Source organism: Nilaparvata lugens, chromosome 5, assembly GCF_014356525.2.
Source record: "Nilaparvata lugens isolate BPH chromosome 5, ASM1435652v1, whole genome shotgun sequence".
Taxonomy (NCBI): domain Eukaryota; kingdom Metazoa; phylum Arthropoda; class Insecta; order Hemiptera; family Delphacidae; genus Nilaparvata; species Nilaparvata lugens.
The window spans coordinates 20,984,054-21,003,183 of NC_052508.1; the positions used below are offsets into that span (position 1 = coordinate 20,984,054).

Sequence of the window (19,130 nt, forward strand, 5' to 3'; positions counted from 1 at the left end):
AACATATAAACATATGAACTTGAAAAGTTCAGATTTTGAATGTTTCATACTCTCTTCCTTCCTAATCTTTCTCCTGCCTTATTTTCTCTTCGCCATCTCTCTCTCTTTGTTATCGAGATTGACGCATTCTTCAGCGACAACGTCTCCCGTGACGCGGTCTGCGATTCCCGTGACCCGGTTTCGGTCGCATCTTGTGCCATTATCATTATCCGTCCACCTTGCTCTCTATACTCTTATCTTGCTCTGCACTGTGCTTCATGCTACTTTCCTGCTCCATAACTTGCTCTCTATGCGCTGTCTTGTTGCAAGTAGAGACGATAGTTTCTAATGGACATTGACACGATAGTGTGATGGATGCCCCGTTGGTGAGGAACGGATCTCTTAGTCACGGCTGTTCGCCGACCGGGAGAAAGGATGTCACCGGCGTCCCGGCGCCCCTGTCTCATACATTTTCAGCACAATTTTTCTATAATTCCAGTACAAAGTGATAATGAGTTATTACTCTTTTAATAAAATGACTAGGCTGTTTCAAGGTGAGTACAGGGTTATGCGTCAACACGCGCACTAACACGCGCATTCCACTTTTACTCAGCTGATTATATCTGTATTTGTATAAAAACCTCACTGCGTTCGGTCAATTATATATGTATTTGAAATTATTGTGTTACATTCGCTATGTGTCTTCTATGAATGAATATGTACAATATTCAAACCATTCTATTTGTATAAATCACACTAATAATTGTAATCTATTATTTCCTTGTTATCGAGAAACTCGCTTTCCTTCCCGTCACGTGTCATATAGATATCAACTTAATTTACTAATTCAGATTATTCTACAAGCGTAAATCATTCAAATAGTGTAGGAGTCACAATATTACGATCTCTTCTTTGACGTCAATGGGTAAAATAACAAGGATCTTCAAAACGGTTTTTGGACTTATCCATTTTTAGGGGGAATTCCCTTCATTTTCATTGATTTCTGTGAGGGAAAAGTTGAAACTCAGTATGCACAATCATGGCTATTCGTCAGCAGCCACAATATATATTCAGAATGACTGTTACATTGATGTTGAATCATTTTTTGCAAGGAAAAATAAGTTTCACAAGTATTCATAGATTTGTGTGTGGGTGTCCAGGAAGGTGATTGCCAAATATCGAAGGCTTTTTAATTTTTTATATGCTTGGTAGGGCTAAACCAACTGCTCGTATATTTCTCCACGAGAATCTTACACATACAGAATACTTCGATAATATATTTGATGTATGCCCATGAACTATGTACACAATCGGTTTTAAGTATAATACTGAACATTCTTATAATATCAGTTTTCAAGAATAATCTTTGAACATCATTCCAATAGTTTGATAGATCACAACTTCATTTCTATTAAAGCTCTCAAAGAAATCACATCTATGTCAAATGAAGCACTTTAGTAGACTCTGCTTGTAACTCTATTAAATTAATAATGGAATCCAACCATTAGTTGACTGAGATGTTGTCTTTTCTAATTGCATTGAAATCTTCATTCTATCTTGGCTAATCTTCCTATCAACAACCACTTTGAAGATTTCCATCATTATGCTATTGAACAAATCAATCATTCAATTAGAGCATCCTTTGGTCAACTAGTTGGGGGTTTCCAAACTACTTGAAAGTAGACTTTGAGCTATGAAACGATAATCATTAATGATGTAATAAATTAAGTGTTTGAAATACACATCATCCTTTAGAACTTCAAAAGTTTTCGGTTCATTGTTATTCATTAAAAAATATTTTTGCCAATATAATTCTTGTAATATGCTCTTGCTCTTCATCAATTCTATCACAGAATCGTTACTCATTTTCAAAAAGGTGAAACCGAAAGTGATTGCTGTTATATATTTTATCAAACTTTCCATTTATCACATAACTGGATATATTAATAACATTAGAAAAGTTGTGTAAAAACTTGTTCACAATATCATCGTGTCATCTCGTTTTAATTCTCCTGCAGTGATTTCAAATGCAAATTCTTTCAAATCCTATACTCAACTTTCCGAATTTGGTAAGCGAAGTACGAATTACCCTAAACAGGTTTCGCAACATGTCAACTCTATTCAATTCATTTTTTACAATGTGATTAATATTGAAAGAATCCAGAACCAGGTGAACCGTTTTTGGGACATTTATTGAAATTGGAAAGAAAGTTTAGGTTCGTAAATGTCAGTAATAATCTAATATTTTCAAGTTTCATCGAGTCTAAGCAATTCCTCTTGAATACATTCTCATAACTTTTGCTCATCTTTGTTTATAAAAGATAACTGCAAAGGAATGAGTACTTCAAGATCATTCGGAATTTACTGTTGAACCAAGGATAGTGTACAGCACTATGCACTATTCTTACTGTTGAACATCACTACAAAATCACCTATTCAATTCCAATTTGAAGAATAGAGAATTCTTGAAACCCGATACGCGATGAGCGGCATGACAACGATTAGAATTTAAAAAGGATTATTATTTTTGAACGGTACTCTTGAGATAACGTCGATCCCCAGGATTCAATGAACTTTAAAGAATTTTTAAAGCTGCTTAAGTTGAGGTCGATCAACTTGGAACTGAGATGTAGATAAGAAAGATACTTTTATGTTTAATGTCGTGAAGACTGCTCCAACAAAAATGATGTATAGGACAATAACGGGGATTGAGGTACTGTAGTTCCACTACCACTTTGTTAGTGAGCTCTGAGCCTGAAAAACCAGGCGACGTTAGTTATAATAGTTACCTGCTTCATACATCTAAATTTGGAGACATGAGAAGGTGCTGTACAAAATCCAAGATAACAATAATCATTCGACAAGTGAAATCTTTAACTTATTCCAAACAGTTTGGTGTGATGTGATACAATATTAATAATCTATGTTACCATGATATATTATCAATCGAAGTTGAAATATGTTCCTCAAAAAACTCATAAAATTAATGTTTCTTCTTGAAAGATCAATACTTATCGATTTTTAATTGTAATGTGTGATTTATCAAAGATTTATTTTAAGATAAATAATGTACAAATAGATAAGTTTGAGAATCAGCATTCTTTTCAAAAAATGTGTTTTGTAAAGAAATGAATTACATATATGGTGAAGATACTCACATTACCTCTACACTTGTACATGGGTAAATGAGTTATGAAGTAGGTAATGAGAAAAGTGATAGATGAAATAAGGCGGGTTCTAACGAATTCTAGAAAAAATGTGGTTGGTATTAACGGTTCTGTTGAAACGTTCTCTTGATCGACTGTTGATCTAGACTTTATATTATCATCATTGAAAGTGATTGTTTTCAACTTATTTCTGATATGAACAGTAGTAGGTAATGAGACTTTTATATCAGATATATGTAATGCACTGTATCAGATTTGTGGAAGGTGTTATGCAAACTTTGATAATCCGAATTTTGAAATGAAAGAAAAAGCATCTACACTATTAGAATCAGTATAGGTTTTGATATGGTGAATATCTTCAGTATGGTGAAGATTTGATATAGAAGGAATAATAATTATAAGAATGAAGGTTGAAGATTTTTATAAACTAATGAAAGTTTTAATTTCGAAGAGAATGAACCCATTCAAAAAAATTATGACTGATGATCAACCTTGAGTGGCTTTAGGTTTAAAGAATCAAAGGTCTAATGAACAAGAAATATCCAGGAAATCTTTATGTATACTGTACTTATTCCGCAGGATTTTATCTTCATCCTACTCTTTGGACATTAATTTCACGTATCATTCACATAGCGATGCAGTAACAAAAACTAGGACAACCTACTAGCGACTAGACTATGTAGGCTATAATAGTGAAACTGAATGTCATTGATTGTTTCCGATTGTAAGTAAAACTACCAATAGAAAGCAATCCTTGAAAAAGTACACCTTCACATTCTCCCACGGTTTATATATAGCAGTTCCAACTATTCTAGAAAATGAGTTGAGCGTAGTGCTATTGCTGTTTTAAATAAAGAACAGTATATTTTAACTTGAAAGTAGACGGTGCATTTCTTGTCACGTGGTAGAAATATGCACGTGAGAAATGCATCTTACAAGTCGTATAATATTATGCACTAGGCTACTATAAAATAGCTATGAGAAATGTTGTCTATATGCCTTTATGTTATGAACCGTCTGCAGAGAGCAAAGCACCCGTCATATATCCTTCCAACTCTCCCAGAACAGTACCTCATGCTTATTGTGAAATTAGTTACAATACTGGAAAATATACTGTCTCAATTGCAGTGAATTATCGATGAAATGAGAGATGGGGAACATTCAATTTTTTGTACCACTTCTGCTGCAACAAAGCTTTTGCAAGTTTGGATTATGTTGCATTTACATTCTCCAATTCTAAAATTAAATAAGTTGAGCATCCCGTGCCCTCAAAAACATCCACTGTTAATGTCAAAAGAAAGAGTTTAGAATATATCATAACATTTACAGAAGCAATGTTCAATTTTTTTCTCGCTTTTCATTCGAAGCAATGCACGTTATTTAGTAAAAATGCACTAGAAAAGTATCCTCACTTTTATCATTTATTGCGTGGCTCTTATACAAATTAAAGTTTTTCCAGATTCCGCTTGGTGTTCTTGTCTGTATTCGAATTTGTATAGAATATAAATATAGTACATTATTCACTTTTGTAAAATTTATTTCGATAGAATCGCGTTATTCAACAATAATGAATATTGCCAAAGTGTAGGGCCTTTCCATCCCACGTTATTTGAAAAGTTTATTGAATAACCGAATTTTAACAGATGGTGCTATTTGGAAATATGCGTACGTCGTACGTTGCAATGAGAATTCAAAGGTTATAGCCTAATCAAATAATGATCTAGCGTTATTTAATCGGGGCGTGAATTATGGTTTGAATCCTGCGGTCAATAAGCATAACAAAATATAGTGTAAGTTAATGCCTATTGAAGCGTGAATGACTGGGGCAGTCATTTCGTGACTCAAACCGTGACTGAGATAGTTCATTTAATAATAATGCTGAGGCTTGATTGAATGTGGTCGGTTATAGTTTTTAACGACCCAAGGTGTATAGAATGGTGTTATAGGCGATTTCAGTAGGTCTGCGGTTTCAGCTTGTATTCTTGATAAATGGAGCCCGGTGGAGGTGGGAAATTATAGAAAGGTTATTATTTCATATAATAATGGTTATCAAAGGGAATGGCACCCAAATTTGGTGGTAACTATGTTGCTGGAGAAGGTCACTAGAGCTTATGATTTGGTCAAAGTGCGTTCAAGGGCTTTTAAAATTATTCCAAATTTCGTACATAGCTATGTTGAGCAGAGCAAAACTATAAGATCTTGGAAAGTTATACACAATCGTAATCTCATATTCCAATTCATCATTTTGGATACCGTATATAACGAGAGCACATACCCATAGTGTAGATCAGAACTACTGAACATAATTTGTTAATGAATCTTGCAGTGGAATTCATACTCAAGCAGTTTTTTTAATCAAATCGATAACTTCACGATGGAACTTGATCTACTAGAAATCATCATAGGTTTATTATAATTATTTGGGTATACAGTTTTCAGCAGTATTGACAGTTTTTCAATAGATCCATTATCAATCAATTGAATTTGTTTAATCCATAAAAGATTAGTATCTTCTAGAGAAAATAGTGTTGAAATTATCCTAATATCTTTCTTCATTAGTGCCAGCGCATTAAAATAATTTCCACTAATCTAGTTATTCTTTCAACTTGTGTGCTCAATTTGATGATTCATCTCAGAGTTAACACAGAGTAACGACTACTCAATAAGACTCCCATTTCTGTGATGGAGTTTTGTCCATCACTTATTCTCATTAGTATACTGCGAATGTTTTCAATTCATCAATTCCTACTAATTTAGTTCTTTGAACAAGTGTTCAATGAGAATCTCCCACTTACTCTTTACATTTACATACACTAATTTGCTCCACTAGAGTCTGTTCGTATCCACTGCCATCCATCAAGTAGTTGATGGGACTACACCCGCTCATTTGGAGGCCTTTATAGAACAGTCTCCCATTCCTCTCGTCCGAACCCGTTCATCTTGTTCATGTGGAGCATCTCTGAGTGCAGCCTGTGTTGGTCGGCGCCCTCGGCTCTGCCTGACCTTCGACATACCCCAGGTTGTTGAACCTGCTGCATTGTTAAAAGCTTCTTCAAACTCTCATTGGTTAGTCTACGTCTGCTTGATGGCGGGGCGCATAATCGTCAGCTCTTGCAAATACTGTAGTTCATTGTAATATAGAAGTTGTGCGCTTGCAAATAGTTCATTTTGAGATAGAGAGTTTAGCGATGAGATAGAATGAATGGTGCGCTTGCAACTTGAAAATCGCTCTATGCGAGATAACTTGGAGCTGAATTCCAGTTTTTGTACCATTCGATACTGAAACTAAATCCATAGGAATTTCTCAGTAGATTAAAATATGGATATTACATTGAAGATTAATTTGAATAAGCCCATCATATATTTGTTTTACAAAAGTTACCCATCTTTATAGACGTTACTGTATTTCTCCAAAGTGAGCTACTTGAGAAATTGAGTTTTTTCGTAATTATACGAGAATCCTGCTCATTTACTTACTAGCCATTTGAGCCAATTCAATTCAATTTCATTTCCACATGAGGTTTCAAAACTTGTACAAAATACTTTAATTATAATACAATAATATAGATGTGAATTATATAATTTTTTACGTTGTAACATAATATTGAAAAGTGGAATCTCCCAATTCGTCTGTGAATGGAGGATGTCTGTCAATGTGGTGGAACTTCAACTTTCATTTTGAAAATCAACGAATTTCTTGTAGATATGCGTTTTAGTAGGTAAAGTAGAGACATCGAATAAGTAAATTATAAAATAGGTATAATACCTACTATCTCTCAATATTCAAATAATAGGTAATGAGTAACGTAATCAGCTAACATGATGTATAGGAGTGAAGTAAAGCCGTGCTCACACACATCGATTTTTGTTCGTACGATATTTTGCCGCACTTATGAATTCTGTCAAGAGTACCACAAAAGCTGCTTGATGAAAGGATGATGGGCACCCGAAAAAGAGGAAGGCCAAGAAGAAGATGGATCAGCGATTTGGTAGAAGATCTCCGTGTGCTAGGTGTGGCAAACTGGCGGCAGGGAGCACAAGAGCGGGATGTATGGAGGCATCATGTAGAGGAGGCCAAGGTCCACCCAGGACTGTAGAGCCAGATAAAGTAAAGTAAGTATGAATTCTGTCAGATCAAACTGAACTTGACAAACATCATCTGTTTGAAATCACCTGTTTAATTTAATAGAATTCATAAGGATGGCAAAATACCGAACAAAAATCGATGTGTGTGTGCAGGGCTTTACACTACTTATAATAATCTATCTATACCGCATCATATCCTTAGTAATTTGAACTCTTAATTGCAATGTATCTAGAATACATTCAATGTATTCTCGGTACATTCCTTGACTGTAAGAAGTTCAGAAAACTGGATTGCCTCTTTATTTTATAACATTGACTTTACCGATTTCTAGTTTACTTCACTTGCCATTGAACTTTCGCTTGTAGCGTGAAATTCCACTCATAGTGCAGTACTGTATCGAGCACGCATGCTTGTACCTCTTGGAGAAACTTCTTGTTTGATTGTGCATAGAAGTACAGTGTTTGATTTAGTGTTCTCAGTACATTGTCCCGTGTATCGAATGTAACAAGCTGCATGAACTATGTGATACCTTTTCTACTCTCCTTTTTCTCTACTTGCACTTCATTTCCTTATCTTCTTCTTCTTCTTTTTTTCTTCTTCTTCTTCTTCTTCTTCTTCTTCTTCGTCTTCTTCATCTACCTCTTTGTCCTCCTCGTTGTCATTTATTTCTTTATTTCTTCTTTCACTACTCTATCATTATCTCAGAAGAATTGCAATGATGTTCCAGACCGACGCGATAACTCGATTGTCGCCAAGCACTTGACTCTCTCTCACCTTTGCTTAGCGAATCGACTGTGAAATTACTTGATTTGATCAACAAGAGAATGAAAACATTGTGGTTAGTTTCTCCCAGTCCTGAACAACGTTTGGGAGATTAATGATTCACTTTCCTTCTTAATTTCGCCTAAAGAGGAATGTTAACTGTGATAGCACAGTTAACTACCTCGTTTCAACATTGCTGTAAAAATGTCAACAGAATTGAGAAACTTGCGGTTTCAAGAGTTTTTTGGATTGATAGTCATCTTTTATTCTGGAGCTGATTTGTTGATTACTCACATAAATTGCCTAATTCAAGACACAAATTATTTTCACTGAATCCAAAGGAGCGATGGTAGCTGAAGTAGACTTGAGCCAATCTATCTTAAGGAATCTATTTTAAGGAGCCTATCAATCTTAAGGAAATCTATTCATAGTCTATATTAGACTATCTCCTGATAAAGAATGAACATTATAATCAATATTTCTGAGATCGAGATATAGTGAACATTAAACTTAATAAAATCTGATGTTGAAAAATCATTACATAGAATTTCTTCAGGTTTTCTTCCATCACAATGAGAGTCAAATTCTTTACCGTCTACAGTGCTTGTGCAAGAAGAATTTACTTGGAAGTTCAAAGCTCAAGGCTGTAACCCTGTTTCAAGTTGCATGATGCTGGCACTGTGATGGAGATGTGGGTGTTGTTTGTATGCTGGCCTATTATTATAGGTGTTTTATTTTGTACAGCGTCGAACCATGTTTACGAAGACTAGTATTAATAATAGTACTTACTACCTGGTCTTTACAATTTTTTGTGCTTCATTCATTAGCGCATCCTTTTATCTGTTATTTGTATTTCCAAATTTCATATAATATCATCTCAATCATCCACCTGTATTAATGTCGGAACTATCCAATATATCCGGATATTATTTTTTGGCCTTTAAAATTTTCTAATGAACAGGTAGGCTACTGTTTCTCAAAAACTGCGAAAACCTGGAAAGGTCGATCGATCTTTGTGTTACAAAATACACTGTGAATTCTATTCGAATGAAATTGATTGTTGGTGAAAATTTACGAACCTTACAAGCCTAATTTTGTCTTCTTCGTTTCTGTTCCAGAATCCTGTGCTGTACTCTGACTGCAAACGATAAATTGCAGGTCAGTTGAGGAGTTTATTGAACATTCATGGAAAATGAATTATTATACAGTATCATTCAATAGTTAATCACTCTTATATTACACTTTTTTTGAAGCAGCACGTGACTTCAGCATTATAAACCAACAATGGAGAGATATAGTTCATTTTATTAAATTTTGAAGAATAATGTATCAACTCAATTATTTAGAGCTATCTATTATCTAGACACAATTATCAAACCGACTTTCAAATAAACTTTCATAGACAATCCCTGCAATCAGTTGGCCTAGTACTCGTTCATGTTATGCGAGGTGTCATGATTTTGAACACATTTCTTTACTGATTGGTGACTTTTCAAAAAAAAAATTGAGGCTCGGTTCCACAAAACCCTGATAAATTTAAATCATGATCAAATTCCACAAGAGCCAATGAGAGAAAGGTTTCCTGAGAAGAATGCTCCTCTGATTGGTTCTCGTGGCATTTAATCGGGATTAAAAGTCAAGAGACCGGTGCAGCCGGGTGTAAGAGTGTCTTAAGACATTGATATTTGCGTAATTCAATCCTCAATCACAATTTTACGATCTTTCTCATCTTTAAGAGTACTATTGATCCATGATAGTTTTATTAGTAGAGTGATAGTATAGAGTTTGAATTCTGGAAGTGTCATTTTTCAAGTGTCAAAAATTAAGTTACAGTACATTAGTATTGTGAGAAACATAGAACATTTATAGGAAATATTAACATTCTGTTTTCGAGGCCAGTTTATTGCCAACAAATTATAATTCGTCTAAAAACTTGCGTAGATTTTTAATAGGAATTGAAACCCTATAAACCCAGTGATCCCGGGATTTCATTGTTTATAAAAACTTGAAAGGGGGAAGATAACTATCCTGTCCTAAAAAATAACTGTCTATCAAGCATTTTTTGTTTTAAGAATATGCGATGCTTCATGTGGAAATCATGTCATTGACATAATGTAGCCTCCGTAATTTATCATTTCCATCCTTCTAGCTCGATACTTTGGAGATGAAAATCTACAAGGCTATCGTTGTGGTATCGTTGAGATTCACTTCCTTTTGGCAGCATCAAGTGAATGGGAAGGGTTGATGTTATTTATAAGAGATGCAGACAGAATCTAACTATGAGATAGAAGGTAATGAATGCACATCACGCGAGAGTAATCTATTTCTCCACTTGTGTAGACAGACACTGGTAATCATACTGTAATTTGTCTAGGCTGGGTCCTACACTGATCAGACAACAAGCAGCGTCCCAGATGTCTATCAAAAACTACTCAGTTACGTGATACTCGATTCCTAAACAGTCCAAGGATGGAACCACACAAGATTAATAAGTTTTGTTCATATGTAAAGAGTCTCACATATGAAAAGTTTTGATATTCTGTTTTAACTCATTTATCAGTACAGTTTTTGACAATTCCTAGTAAAATTACGAAAACTTGCTGCGTATTTTGCTCCTGTAATAGCTCTCTACTAGTAGTTAATCGTCGTTATAGAATATTTTAATTCTATTCCTTATTGAACATATGTTCACATTTTGCTCATTTGAAACCCATATAACTATTCAGATTGAATTTTCTATTTCAACTAATTGAAAAAGTTTTTACCTATTGAATAAAGCATTCAGTACGATATAATTATGGAACCACAAAGTAAATTAACATAAAAAAGAGCCTGTATTTCAAACCCAGAGAGTATATATTATTCTATACTATATAGACTATATAATCATTCTATAGTCTATACTAACCCAGAGACTATAGAATGTGATAGATTCTATACTCTCTGTTCAAACTTTGATTCTCACAGAATAATTGCAATCTTCAAATTAATCAATACTGATGCAGTAACCATAATCAGTATTCCAGTTGAAATTCATGACATCTTCATTATTTATGATTGGACTGTCAGAAAAGTAGTGAAATAATCGATATAACCTGTATTTCACTATTGTCTGAAGACAGTGTAAATGCATTCATATTTTTCTCTATCATTCAATGTCCTACATTCTCACTAAAATCTGCTTATTCTTCCTAATAATTGCAAATCTTTCTATCGCTTATCTATCAATAAACGATCTCATCACATCTCTCAATTTCGAGACACGTTTGAAAATATAAATTTATTCACTTCAACTGATGAAACTTGCAAAACCTCTTGATAAAATGTTGTAAATACACTTATTGTTGATTGCCTTATTGTTAAAGCAATTCGTTTCTTATTCGATGAAATTGAAATGACAAATGGTAGTACAGTATTGTAATATAGTTTGGCCCAGTTTCGCTACAATGAAGTTACTCAATATTGATTATTGTTAATTATTCAGATTGACAGAATGTAAATAAACAAAATAAGGTAGCGCATAACAACACGGCAAGATCTTTCGGCATTGTACAGTAAGTAGTAGAGAAATGCATTGTTTCAGCGAGCAGGAATTAGAATCAGTCGGCTGGCAAGTTTCCGTTTTTCAGGTGAGCGAAAACGGAGACCCATTTATTTGGGCTGTGAAGCCAATTCAATATAGCATATACTTATACATACACAACAAATGAAAGGTTCTTATTATTTCTAAATTCAATTATAGTTATCGCGCAATAAAAAACTATCTACGTAGATAAATGAGTAATCTTCATTGAATTATCATCGGTTCAGTTTACAAATTATCTAGCTTATCTAGACGATGAAGCCAGTAACTTCTGTCCTTCACTTCGAACGTTTTTATCATTTATCTATATCAATTCATAATACATTTTTGATACACTTGGACAAAATGGCGATCAAATTCATGTTCTTTGGAATAGAAATATAATTCCAGATAGAGATTATTTTGGAGTGATGCGGTTTTGATAAGGAGATGCATTTATTTTACTCTCGTGAAATAGCCATGACGTGAACCAACCGTGAACTTATTAATAAAATATATTGACGAGTGGTTGGCTGAAAAATAATACTAACCGCAACAGAGCCTCTGAACTGGCTGACCTAACTATATTAGTTTTTAGCGGCTTGCTGTTGCTGTCTTACTAAGCTTGCTTACCAGTCAGTGGATGGAAATTTGACAATACATGATACATCGACAAGTACTCACTGATATTTAACATAGGCCTATGTCATATCACTCTATGTTTTTACTGCCCATGCAAAGTGCTTCGGAATGGCAATGTGAACGCTATAAGGTCTCTGAAACAGGCGTTGAGAGGTCCAACCAAGCAGCTAGCTTTTAGCAACGGGCCGCCAACTGTCATTAGGACAGGTGACCGACTGTGACAAGTGCAAAAAGGTAAAGCGTTACCTTCCTTGAGAAAATGCGGGAAATACCGGTGAAAAATATGTTTTACAGTTAGCCGGAGGGAAGATTTCTGTACGCCACCGGAGTGGAAAAACGCAGGGAAATGCTCGCTACGTGAAATGACAGAACGATTTGATTTCAGTGACGTACGGTATTGGTGATTTGTGATTTCCACTGAGATATTGTTGGAGAGGAAACCTCTGTTGATACGGCTTCCAATAACTGATTCAGTGCTCTGCTGATGACAGGTTATCAATTCTTCGTTTAAAACAGTTGAACCAGGGTATATTTGAGAATAATTATTAATATTACTGATTTCTGGGAAACACTGTTGGAACTTATTCACGTATCGAATAATTTCTTGAATTATTCAACGGTTATCACTCGATTCCTAATATTTATCCAATGTTGACATGGATCATTTTTTCAAGTTCATTACACCATGTGTATTGAAAATCCATAATATTAATGGTTTCCCCTGAAACGACTCACTGTTGACATGACATCAAACATTCTCATGTTCGCAATTTCCTCCAAGAAAGCGATGAAGAACCTTATAACAGAATTGCACTCTGCAAAAAATTGGTTAATCAGAATTGATATGTTGCAATGTGCTCTACTGTATTGAAATTGAGATCATTCAATCTTTAAGCATGTATTTGATTTGGATAGACATAAAACTTTTCATGATCTACTGTTCTGACTTCAATATTGTTTATTGTGAAGCTCAACTTTCAAATCCCAACCCCTCTCAACATGGATTGAGAAACTATGCGTTCGAATCCTTGAACATTCCGTCTCGCTGTTACATTAAATAACATAGTTGTACGCAATATCAGTGATTGAGAACAATTCGCCCTGTAATTCCAACCAAAGAGCTCGTCGTAATTCTGCAGTAACAGCCTCAGCAAATCAAGCAAAAGGTCGATTCCCAATCAAAATCACTGAACAGCTGTTGCTGTTGAAATTACCTTTCTTCTGTTATAACTGTACACTGTTGATACTTCGGAAAATGACATCTAGATTTTATCGTTCAAAATAATATTTCATAAAACTTCTTTATTAACTCACATAATATTTATCAATAATTAATGAGAATTTAATCGGAGGCATTATCGGTTTTACATCCAGCATGCTTCAAGGCAGATTTGGCATTTCCAAGTTCTCTATGAAGATTGGGTTTCAAGAAAGCAAGAAAGAGTCGTGAAACTCTTATATTATTGATTAACTTATTATTGAAGACCATAAAACATCTATTCAAATGAATGAACGAACTTCTCACATACACAATTCAATATTCAATTTATTACAAAGAAATCATTTCTTATAAGTATTTTAGTTTAGTATGAGTATGATTGGCACCGTAGATGGTGGGAATGATGATGCATGATGGAAATAGAAGTTAAGTAGAAATATGTTTCAATAGATATTGGTTTTATTTGTAGATTTTAATAATGTAATCAATTATGAATATTCCATATTCAGCTTCAGAGAAGGGTTGTTATTTATATAGTGATAGACTTATCAAACTTTGACTTGATAATAATAATTCCGACTTGATTAAGTAATGACATAAATGAAACTGTTCTGTATTAATTGAAAAATCTCATTAGGATTATAATAATAATTAGGCTTGAGTCTACCTACTTGATTGGTTAGTAGACTGCCTATCGAACATTGTTCTACAAGTAGTAGGGGTGAAAATTTAAATTTTTTAAGATTGTACTTACATTACATTAAATTGTATGTTTTCTCACACTTTCTGTTATTGAATACTTGATAATTGGTATCCTTGCTGATCGTAGTGACCATATTTACCGCACATATTTCAGCCGAAGACATTGGTTGAAAAAGGCGGGAAAGGAAGATCAAAGGAGATTGAAACTAATGTGACCACAATTACCAATCTTGCTGCGAATCACTTAACCTAGTTCCTTGTGAACAAGTGGTGTTCAATCTTCAATCTCAGAACAAGCTGTGTTAAAAAACATGAGTGCATGGGACAGGAACTAAATCGTATGACTATCATTTCTCATACAGGAACAATATAGTTGTTAACTAACTTCCTAAACATTACATTTGACCTTTCTTGTTCAAGACGTAACGGTTAGAATAATCACACTCTGTGAACTATCATAATGAAGCACTGTATTTGATTTCATGTACAACACTTTTCGCACGGTATAATATACTTAGAGCAGAATCTCACTTGGAGAACTTTTTCAATGCAACGATTTTATGGAATATGGGAAGTGAAAAATATAGTGTTATGATTGTCTCGTTAAAAATAGAATGTTATTTATAAAATCACTCTTGTAATGTAGGCCTGCTTATTTTTTGTTTTATTGGTAACCTGCCAATTGTTCTTTGAATAATAACAGTAGAATAATAGTCCAAAAAACAACTCAATTTATAAAGTTCAGAGTAGAGTTCAAAAATATTACTCATTCAATAAGAATGTGCGAAATGTGAAGCAGTTTGGAATTCCTCTCTTGAAAAGGGGACCTTGAACTACCAAAATAATTATAACAATATTCTACGTAATACTGAAATACGCATCTTAAAGTGTTTTTCTATATTCAGTATTCAAATGCGTACTAAATGATTAACAATAAATTAATCTTCAATATCAACATTCTTCCCGTGAAGATGTGTTTAGGCATGACGCATCTCTCTTAAAAGAATGATAGTACATAACTTTGTAGGGCTGTTTAGCGCTTGTTTGAATTTAAATGAGTGACGTAATTGTGAGGAGTGTCTCATTCATTCATTCACTCTCTCACCGTATCTGGTTGTATGTGTAGTTGAAGCTTCAACTGTAGTGGAGTAAAAGCATCGCTGTTGCATTTTCGTCAAGCTATCGATTGGGAGTATGGCCTCACCTGGCCTCTACCTGGTCTGATGAATGAATCATAGCTGAGAGCAGATAAACTGGCAAGCACTCGTGTGCGCGCTGGCGAAAGCTCGCGTGTGTAAGTTGATTCCAGATAGAACCCATCGTCTATAACCCGTGGTTCAAGGTGACCGGTGCTTAAAGTCGTGCTTATCCATGCTTAGACGGGAACTTGGGTTCATTCTACAATGTAATGCAGTACATGAATATATCGCTGAGCAGAAGTGTTGTCCTTGGCTTTGAAAGTGGCTGCCCTCAGTGGTCACGAGTCTTTCTGGATTCTTTCCCGTGATTTATATCGTCACTGGAGTGAAAAATATGCTTTTTCTGTCTGATGTATGAGAGAACACCTACTGAATGTAAATGTGGTGACTGATTATGAGCAAACTCATGCTTTTCCTGTCTTCTTTTCAGCTATTTCCTTTTTCTTCTTGGAAGAGCATTAATACGCATTACAAATCATAGTGATAGCATACACAAAGTGAGAATGTAGTCGCGTGGTTGTATTTGTATGTGATGAGTTAATGTGCAACCACTAATAAAACAAAAAAATATACACGTAAACCAAAAGAACAATCAAATTTACTAGTGATACAAAATTTATTTGTGAAAAAGTCGTATAGGAAGACGATGAAAATAAAGATTTCGATCTCGTTTTATGAAGGATATGGATGATTATTTGTGTAATATATACAGTAAGAAATAATTCATTATACAGTATTAAAGCAGCGAATGCTACTCCAACTCAAAGGAAAGAGCAAGAATAAGCTCAAGCATGGATTCAGCACTCTTTGGATAGGTTTATATAGAAGTGCCCACAGGACTGATTTGGTAGGTGATAGTAGTATATTATTAAACATGTTTGAAGAATTAAATTTTTACTATTGAACGTTAGTAAAGATCAAAGTATAGATTTATAAAATTTCAGCGAATTCAATTTCAAATGGTTCAGGAACATTTTGCTGAATTGTCGAGTTGTCAAAATTATCGAACACCTTGCAGTTGATTTACTTTTTGTCAATTACCCACTTGAAATAGTTGATTTGTTTAATATAATTGTTGAAACATTAATGAGTTTGTTGAAATAAATCAAGACGCAATTTAACAATTACTTGCTAGGTAGACTCAAAATTATCTGAGCGTTGCAATTAAATAATATTCAGGTTGGATACTGAAGTGATTTCGGAATTATACTACGTCTTCACAATAATCTTCAACTTCAAAAGTAATTTATTATATTACACCTTACTATCAACTCAGAACGCATTAAATTAATTTGAGAAAGCTCTATTTCTCTTGGAATATGAGTTTTATCATTGTAATGTTTTTTCTTTAAATATTGTCATGTTAAGGTAGTTTCATCAAAAATTTTGATAACATGGAGTGAGCTCTTGTTGTAAATTAAATATTCATCATTTGTTTCAATAATTTGAAAACTACAGTATTGTGGGGATGAACTGTATCAGTTATGTGTTTACCAACAACAGTGATTTAGATCCAAATGCCGATAGCCGAAAGCAAAAACTTTCAAATCTGCCATAAATGGATAAATGATTGATACTAGATACTACCGACACTCGAGTTCTCTCTAGTCTTTAGATTAGGGTCAAATAGGAATTCATGAATTTCGCTTTTATGAAGTGGAATATTTTACTACTTAATTTACATCCAATTACAAGTTTGAGTGCGTGGGTGAGGCTGGGTAAAATGGGATAATTTGTATCGTATTCGACATGGTGCCCTTTCATGACCTTTGAATGTAATCTAATCTGCATCTACAGATCTATGGTTAATATGAGAATAGTCCTCTATTCTTTGAATATGGTTGAGATTTCATCGGAGTATTCGTTACCAAACTTTGCTCTCTCTCTCTCTCTATGGTGTTGCAATATAGACAATAGTGATTGTGCAACCAAGTGAACGAACATTTCTTTCTTAGCAAATTAATACGTGAGTTGGGAGTCGGCATTGTTAATGTATCAAGCAATTTGTAAAGTTCAAGTAGTGTGTTCAATTTAGAGCGAACGCAAAGAATTGAGTCGGTATGGTGAAGTCTGGTCCATAGTCCAAATAAGAAGTTTAACTAAGAAGTCTATTTTCTACATAATTTGCTATATTGCATCTGACTCCAATTTGTTCTAACTATTAGCCAACTCTGCTAATACTAGTAGTTCTGTGAACAGTAGACCTCGCGCAGTTATAACGACGTCCCAAACCATAAGCACTTCCAGAAAACCAGAAGACATCTAGGCGCCCAGACGAGCTGTTATAAGTTCTTTGCATTCTATTATTTAATAGGGCATAAAAATGGCATGCAATGAGGCATGCGATTTATAGTCTACACAGCTGTTAATTTTTTACCAAGTTACATTGAGATATTGAATTGCATGCGTCATGGCATGCAATTTATAGTCAACTCTACATCTACAGCTGATTTATGATGAATAATTCCATAGTCTGATTTTTACTCTAATATTGACTTTTGAAGGAGGCTCCTTTTTCCTTTTATATTATCCTTGAAATGCAAAATTTCCAAAAACCTTGTATATACGTCGACGCGCAATTTAAAAAGGAACATACCTGTCAAATTTCATGAAAATCTATTACCGCGTTTCGCCGTAAATGCGCATCATAAAAACATATAAACATTTAAACATTAAGAGAAATGTCAAACCGTAGACTTGAATCTTAGACCTCACTTCGCTCGGTCAATTATTTTCTCAATCTTTCCTGATATTGTGGCTCAATTCTCGTTTCGTATCAATTTGTTATCACATTCAAACAGTTATACATGGATAGGTTCTTGTCAGCGGGTAGAGGGGATAAGCGAGATCGTTCATCACCGGAGAGTGAGCCAAATGCCGCAAAGAGGGCGACGGTAGCAAGCGCCGAAAAGCAAGGAATGCTTGATGATATGACGGAAATTATTGGAAAACTTCTTGATGAAAAGCTAAAGGTTTTAGCAAATAAAGAAGATATGGATGGCTTAACGAAAGAAATTCAAAGGCTTGTGAAGGAAAATGCTGAACTCAAAGAGGAAGTTGAGCATCTGAAGAGGAAAATAGTTCAAGTGGGTGAAAGAGTGAATAATATAGAAGATCGTTCTAGGAGGAATAATGTAATATTCAAAGGACTCCAATATAATTCCAATGAAGACTGCGGAAAAATTGTGGCGGGATTCTGTAAAGATGTTTTGAAATGCAGTAAAGAGATTATTATCAATAGAACCCATGTACTAGGACCAAAAAGGAACAATGCACCTCTCATCGCCCATATCCCTAGAGACGAAGACGTCGCAAGTATCTTCAGTCGAGTGAAAACACTGAGAGGCACCGGCTACATAGTGCACCGAGATTTCTGTGAGGAGACGAGGAGGAAGCGGGGAAAGCTGGCGCGTCTGAAGAAGGAGATCGCGCAAGTCGTCGGCCAGACACGGATGTCAATCGTCGCTGACCGACTCATCGTCGAGGGAGTCTCGTTCGCCTTGACTGGAGAGATGTGGCTTCACTGTGGCCAACAGGACGGTGTACAAAAATTAAAAGAGATGTTCAACTACGATTTTTCAAAAATTTTAGAAGACATTGCAAAAGACGCTAGAAATGATGAATAGGAAAAATGTGTCTGTCAGGTGCAGGAAAATGATAATGACTGTAAAATTCTAGCTTATAATGTTGCAGGCTTGAGAGGTAAGTGCCAGATACCAGGTTTTATTGATTTTGTTCAAAGTTATGATATATTTTTTTGATAGAAACTTTCGTGGAAGTGAAAGACTTCTGTAAATATATAAATTATTTT

The 19,130-nt window shown here is 34.6% G+C and overlaps 1 protein-coding gene across 6 annotated transcripts in view; it reads left to right on the forward strand.

The window, feature by feature from the left end:
* Window positions 1–19,130, forward strand: part of LOC111060008 — a 79,828-nt gene that overhangs the window by 34,448 nt on the left and 26,250 nt on the right. For 5 of the 6 annotated variants that reach the window (XM_039427918.1, XM_039427917.1, XM_039427922.1 and 2 more), the window contains one exon: window positions 9,114–9,153. The exons of the other annotated variant lie outside the window; for it this stretch is intronic. The gene's annotated coding sequence lies outside the window, so the exon portion shown is untranslated. The remainder of the gene's footprint in view (window positions 1–9,113; window positions 9,154–19,130) is intronic. 6 annotated transcript variants of the gene reach the window in all.